The following is a 6,470-nucleotide window of genomic DNA, read 5'->3' on the forward strand; positions in this document are numbered from 1 at the left end:
TCCTTGTTGGTTTCACGAGAGAGACCGGAAGGTTGCCGCTTGGTGGCAAAGGCACTGTCAAAAGAACCCTGGGATAAAGCTGTGGATAGGCACAAGTCAGGAGATGGATACACAATTTGTTTTTTTGTTTTTTGTGACAATATCACAAATTCTCCAGAAATGTGGCTTGTATGGGAGGGAACTGAAGCACTTGTCAGGATAGAAGGAAAAATTGATGGGGCAAAATACCGTCAAATTCTGCTGCCCTCTGCCAGACAGTTGTCAATGGGATGAAGGTTTACCTTCCAACATGACAATGACACAAAGCACACAGCAAAACTGAGCACACAGTGATTGAAGGAGAAAAAGGTGAATGTTCTTGCATGGCCTAGTCAGAGCCCAGACTTAAACCACATTGAAAATCTGTGGAATGACTGCAGTTCACAAACACTCACCATCAAATTGAACTGAACTTAAGCAGTTCCGCAAAGAAGAGTGCGCAAATATTGCAAAGTCTAGATGTGCAAAGTTAGTAGAGACAGAGACATATCCCAACAGACTACATCTGTAATTAAAGCAAAAGATGGTTCAACAAAATACTGACACAAGGGGGTGATCCTTTTTCCAACTGATTGTTTTTTATTTTCTGACATGTTGGTGTTATATCTTTCACTTGGATGTTATAAGTTGTACTGAGTAAATACAACTGGATAAAACAAAAACTGTGTCCGTCTTCATTTCAGGCTGCAAAACAACAAAATGTGATTATTTTAAAGGGGGGTGGTTCTTTTCTATACCCACTGTGTATATATATATATATATATATATGTCCTCTATTCATATTATTGCTTCATATTTATTGCATATTATATTACTATTGAGGATCCATCAGCCTAAGGATGAGTAAATTTGAATTTTTAAGTGAACTATTAAAGTTGATTGTTGATTTCAGTAAACTACATTATTTTGGATGCAACAATTGTATAGTAAAAAAACTACATGAATAATATTTTCCTATAATCAATGTAAATATCCAATTGTAGTGGTCTATCTAGTTTATCCAGCATCACTGCTAAAGTTTTGTTGGTAACACTTTAGAATACTGTTCTGTCGTTAATGAATAACTACACAGGAACAAATAACTAATGCACTAATAACATTCTAGTAACTATTATTAACTAACAAGAAACTCTGATTAACGATTAGGAATTAATAGCGCTCAGTTGAAAGTGGTAGTTCACTATTAGCTAATCAGTAACTGCTATTTTTTTTTCCATATAACCCGGTGAACTACTAAGAACTACTGTACAGGTTAATAATTAATGTGAATTATGCATAATGTATAATTAATTCTAAAGTGAAGATCACGGTAACCCACTAGTAATGACTCAAGTGCTACCAAATCTAGCAAAAGGAATTACTATCCAGAATCTTACAAAAACCTCAAAAGCTTACAATGATTTCAGTACCGGTAATTACTAGAGAGTTATCGTGTTGTTCACTTTAGAATACTGATCCAAGCAATTAGTAATTCCTTCTGAAGAATTTGGTAATACTTGAGTTGAGTCATTGCTAGTGGTTTACCATGACCTTCACTTTAGAATTATTTATAGATTATGCATTATTCATATTAATTATGAACCTGTTTACAGTAGTTCTTAGTAGTTCTTGGGGAGGTATGGAAAAAATTGTAGCTCCTGATTAACTAATAGTGAACTACCATTAAGCACTATTATTTACTAAGTAATTAATCAGAGTTTCTTGTTAGTTACTAGTAGTTACTATAGAGTGCTAATGTTGTGTTACACATGTGTTCTTGTGTAGTTATTCATTAATGACGGTTTAGTATTCTAAAGTGTTACCGTTTTGTTGTTATGTGATGCTGTTTAAACTATAAAAACCTTTCATTCCTAAAGTGTTAAGCCATGCCCTCTCTAATGGACCCCTGCCATTGGCTCCAGCTGACAACAAGTTCATTACTTCATCAGACATTCTAATCAGTGGCAACAGAATTTAGGAATATTACAATGGATTTCCCAGAAGCAGCTTTCCTTTCATTACGGATGGCTTTGGAAGAACCGTCAGTACCTAACGTGTGTTTGTTTTGGGAGCGCTGCTCACCTTCAGGCTTGGTCATGAACTCTCCTTCCCTTCTACCCAAAGGTAGACACACATATTTTTTAGCTGTTTGTTTGTTTTGGAAAAAGACGTGTATAAGAGCCCTATAGGCACACACATGTATGTGATGCAGACACACAGGAACACTCAAACAAGCTTGTTGAATAACATGACATGACATAACACAATGTGCACACACGCTTACACACACGCATACACACACACACACACACACTCATGCACTCCACTCTCCTGAGGATAAAAAGTCAGTCAGTTATTCACCGCTGTGCCACTTATGTTGAACAATGGAGGTGTGTATTCAAGCAAACAGGACATCCTTATTTATCAGAAAAAAAATTCACTTGCACACACACATACACGTTGTGTATTATGTACAGTGTACTGTGTTACTGCTGTACAAAGTTTTTAAAAATAATGTATGCTTTTTGCACATACATCAGACTGCAAATATTATACAGGGACTAGTATTAGTCATATGTAGTCTTATATTCTGCTTTGTAATATCTACATTGTTTGCTACAGTTTATCTTAACAAAACGACACATTTCTGGAACCAAGTAAAGAATGTAATGTTTAAAAAACATCAAAGTTGTAAATAAAACAAAAATTATGTTTCACAAGAAAATACTATTTCAGTCTTTCCAGTTCTAAATTTCATGTTTAATTCAATGTGTTACCTGCTGTTTCTTTGTAATTCTTAAGAAAATTTACTTGCAATTTCTGAGTGAAAGTTGTTTCAAAATAAACTCACTAATACACAGTTTTCAGTGTTCTGGTACCACATAATAAATAAACAAAATATAATAACCATAATAAACATCTGTTATAACGGTTTAATTATCAAATTTATTATAACTAAATAAACAATTAAAGAAAGATCAAAGTGAAATTTTTGTGGCATTTTAAATTAGTTCGAAGTTTTATTGTTTTATTTTTTTTATTTGAAAACCATTTGAATCTGATTCATTCTCCAGGGCTTTCTTTACTTCTCATTTAATGCTCAAGAATGAGACACATCCTTTTATGATAGCACATCTTCCTTGGGCGTACAACAGAAAAGAGCTCCATAAATACTGATGGAGATGTCAGAGACACCATAAACAGACGGTGAGGTGGCTGATGTGTCTCTTCCTTTGAATAAACACTGGTGACAGCTGAATAACCATGGGAATACAGCACACAAACGGTTTATGTCTCTGTGTGCGCACAAAGTGCTTTATTTACGACAACACATCCCCAAAGCCAACCTGGCGGGCAACAGACTTATATATACACAGGACGAAAAACACACGCAACCGAAATATGCCACATACTATTTTAATAAACACACCAACTGTAGAACAATGCACAAACACTACTGGTATAGGATGTCAGAGTGTATGACTTACAGCAAAACAACTCAAGAGCTCCAAGAGAAAAAAAAAGACTAGGCAATCCTATCAATAGGTGATGTATAGCTGCAGAAAGAAGGCGAGGGTGAGTGTGTGTGTGTTTGGCGGGTTTAACAGTGGACAGAAATTTCCACTGAAGAGATTTCTTAGAATAGACAAATGCCATGAATTCAGAATGAATACTCTTAATATTATATAACTGAGCAATAGATCATCTTAAATGTATTGCCCTAAAGTCACATTAGTTTGAAGTCAACAGGAAATTATAGAGGTCAATTGTGTGAGGACAGCACTGTGCTCTTAAACTCTCTCTATATTTCTCTCTCTCTCTCTCACACACACACACACACTGGTACAACTTCCCTTCTTTTCTCTCAGACTCAAGATAACATACACCTCTCTTATCTCCCTTTTCCTTTCTGTGCTCTGACCTTTGCCCCTTTTACACCTGTAGGCAGATGAATGTGTGTAGTGTTTGTCTCAGGCTGTCAATCTACAGGAAGACAGACCTCGTCATCAGCACATCTCAAACACAGAAAACACCCAAACCCACTGAACTCTTGCCAGAAGAGAGACAGTCGGCTCACTGTATGTTAAAATGACTTGAATGCTAGCAGACCATAATATAATTTTTTACAGAATCATCAAATAATATGTCAGGAATAATGCAGTCAGGCATATATTATAGTAAAATAAGGTGTGATCAGGACCTTAACAAAATGGAGGCTGACTGTACAGCGAATTACCTCACTTTTTTTACATGGCTACATGGTCAAATAAATAAAGGGAAATGAAATATTGATTTGAGTTGAATTTACTTTGTTGGTGTATTTGTAAAGACTGTGGAGAGACAGAACAAGAGCACAGCAATATAGGAAACAGGCTTCTTAAATAAGCAGTCAGTTACAGTATTCAATGCTGACAAGGACAAAGGTCATTATATAACAGTAAACATCTGTATGTTTTAATGTTTTTTTTTTTATCTCAAATTATTGATTTCAATTCAGAATTTTAACAACTAGCTAATACATTAATTGAAATACAGAATGTATACTAGAAAAGATTAAATAGAGATCATTTTATGTGAAATATAAATACTGCTGTTGGAAGTGAATGTTTTAGTCTAAAGCAGTGATTCTCAACCTATTTTGGACTACAAGACCCGCAACTGTCCACAACAATATTCTTTTCCAGTTGTTTGTTATTTACTGGATAAGGGCGAAAGACAAGAATATATATATTTCTAAATATTTTTACTACAGTTTCTACACAATATTAATTATTATAAAAATAATAATTTGAAAAAAATAAATAAAGTATATATTATTATAAAAATGCCCACAGAGATTTAAAGATTTACTAACTTACTTGACTTTTCAAGGTCTAGAAATCACAAAATGAGGCTTCCTCATATATTCAGGGGTTTCAAAAATGTGGAACATCTTCCTGGTTCTTCAAAGACAAAAAAATGAAATAAGAAATATTTTGATTTGTAATTGTTGTGGTTGTGTTAAATGCTTGACTTGTCTTATTTTAAATAATTTTAAGTCAACCTGAGGCCCCCTTGGAAGTTTGCTGAGGCCCTCTATTGAGCCCCAGAGCCCTGTTTGAGAAACTCTGGTCTAGGAGCAGATTAATTCCAAGGAATAGAATTTAATGAAATGAGGTTATTAAGGTTTAAAGACCGAACTAACAGAATACAATCACAGTGCGTAAACACGAATGTTTACAGGAAACTAATGGTACAAAGATATTGAGGACAATAAGCTTGTTAAGCCTTAATGAGCAATCTGGTTGGTTAATATGGTTCATTTTAACTTGATTTCATCTAGCTGATCAAGAGTAAGGTCAGCAGGAGGTTTGTATTTTGGGTGGTTCTTTTGTACTGTTCTTTGAACATTCTAGGACCTATTATTCAAGAATAAACTTGGAAGAGCTCTTATCCTGACAAAGACCTTTTGTTTAGTTGCCTTGGATGAATTCAAGAGGCTAAAAAATTGCATGTAAACAGACACTAACTTAAACACATACGCCATTTTCGTGACCTTTGACAGTCCACCTGAGAGCTGAGCACAGCCAAAAACATGTCTGTGACTTCTAGTCGTGTGTTAATTTATTGGGTCTCTAGGGTAGAAGGAGAAGGAAAGCCTTCCTGAAAAGAAGTGAGGAAAGAGGAACAGGGAGGACAGGGGAGAAGGAGAGAGAGCAAACGAGAAAAAGAAACAATAGCATGCATTCTGAAATATTGCATTGGGCGGTTGACCTCTGCCCCATCACACAGGACTTCATAGATATTTACGCAAACAGGCTCTTGCTTCATCAGCCAACCAGTCAGGAGGACGTCCCGCAGGAAACAGTAGCGTGGGTCTGAAACAGTACAAAACTCAAGACATCAGGCACACACACACACACACACACACCCACCCACACACACACACACACACACACATCACTACACTTAAAAATGTACAAAAACTAAACTGCCTCTACACACACAAGCCCATGTGTATAAAGATACAGTTGATCACACAAAAGTAGAGCGGATACACGTCATTCTCTTATTTTTTTTTATCTAGTCCAACACACTCTCTTTTAACCTTAAAGCATACAGTTCACAGCAGAGGTTACTAGTTTGAGTCCCAAATGGGCCCTCCGAGGATGTTGACATTGTGTGCCCATAAAAATGTTGCATTAACAGGCGAGAACGGCTAGTTCTAATGTCTCTGCCCTTCCTTTGTTCACTGTCATTGCGCCTCAGAGCAAGGCACTTAACCCTTTTAGATGTCGAAGAGGCCTTCCTGCAGGCCAGTCCTGCCATTACTCATGAATGCAACCCAGCATGACAAGTGGATCAAAATATGTGTTACTGTGCAAATTTAATATTTAAAATAAATAAGCATGTATTTCAATTGATATTGGCTCAGTGGTAGAGCATTGCGTTAGTGGTGCAAAAGGTCGTGG

This window comes from Sinocyclocheilus rhinocerous, unplaced genomic scaffold (assembly GCF_001515625.1).
Source record: "Sinocyclocheilus rhinocerous isolate Xijiao unplaced genomic scaffold, SAMN03320098_v1.1 scaffold984, whole genome shotgun sequence".
Taxonomy (NCBI): Eukaryota; Metazoa; Chordata; class Actinopteri; order Cypriniformes; family Cyprinidae; genus Sinocyclocheilus; species Sinocyclocheilus rhinocerous.